The sequence below is a fragment of the Enhydra lutris genome, unplaced genomic scaffold, assembly GCF_002288905.1.
Source record: "Enhydra lutris kenyoni isolate GAN:26980312 unplaced genomic scaffold, ASM228890v2 scaffoldscaffold39, whole genome shotgun sequence".
Classification (NCBI taxonomy): domain Eukaryota; kingdom Metazoa; phylum Chordata; class Mammalia; order Carnivora; family Mustelidae; genus Enhydra; species Enhydra lutris.
In genome coordinates this window covers 15,763,541-15,764,815 of record NW_019154123.1, presented here as the reverse complement: position 1 = coordinate 15,764,815, position 1,275 = coordinate 15,763,541, and positions in this window count along the sequence as shown.

The window sequence follows — 1,275 nt, the reverse complement described above, 5'->3', positions numbered from 1 at the left end:
CGTGATCTCTGTCTGTCAAATAAATAAATAAAATCTTTAAAAAAAAAAAAAAAAAAAAAAAGAAAGAAATGGATAAATTCCGAGAAACATGTCACTTTCCAAACCTGATTCAAGAAGAAATAGAAAATTTGAACAGATAGATACTGGCAATGAAATTGAATCACTTATCAAAAAACTCCTAACAAACCAAAGTCCAGAATCAGCTTCACAGGGGAATTCTACCAAACATTTAAAGAAGGGTTAATACTGGGCGCCTGGGTGGCTCAGTGGGTTAAGCCTCTGCCTTCAGCTCAGGTCATGATCTCAGGGTCCTGGGATCGAGCCCCGCATCGGGTTCTCTGCTGAGCGGGGAGTCTGCTCCCCCACCCCACCCTCTCTGCCTGCCTCTCTGCCTACTTGTGATCTCTCTCTCTCTCTCTCTGTCAAATAAATAAATAAAATCTTTAAAAAAAAAGGGTTAATACCTTTCCTTCTCAAACTAGTCCAAAAAACAGCAGAGGAAGGGGCCTTTCCAAATTCATTCTATGAGCCAGCATTACCCTGATACAAAACCAGATAAAGATACCCACAAAAGATGAAATACAGGCCAATATCTCTGATGAACACAGATGCAAAAATTCTCAACAAATATTAGCTAACAGAATCCAACAATATATTTAAAAAAATCACTCACCACAGTCAAGTGGGTTTTATTCCTGGGATGCAAGCATGGTTCGATAATTGCAAATCAATCAATGTGATACATCACATCAACAAGAGAAAGGATAAAACCATATGATCATTTCAATAGATACATCTCAAATACAGAAAAAGCATTCATGATAAAAACTCTCAACAAAATAGGTTTAGAGGGAACATACTTCAATAAATAAGGCCATATATGAAAAACCCACAGCAAACATCATACTCAATGGTGAAAAACTGAGAGCTTTTCCCCTATGATAAGGAACAAGACAAGGATGTCCACTCTTATAACTTTTATTCCACATAGTACTGGAAGTCCTAGCCACAGCAATCAGAAAATAAGAAGAAATAAAAGGCATCCAAATTGGTAAGGAAGAAGTAGAACTTTCACTATTTGTAGATATAGAAAACCCTGAAAACCTCCACCAAAAAACTAGTAGAAATGGTAAATGAATTCAGTAAGGTCACAGGATAAAAACATCAATATACAGAAATTTATTGTATTTATATAACTAAAATGAAGTAGAAGAAAGAGAAATTAAGCAAATAATCCCATTTACAATTGCACCAAAAATAAATACTTAGGAATAA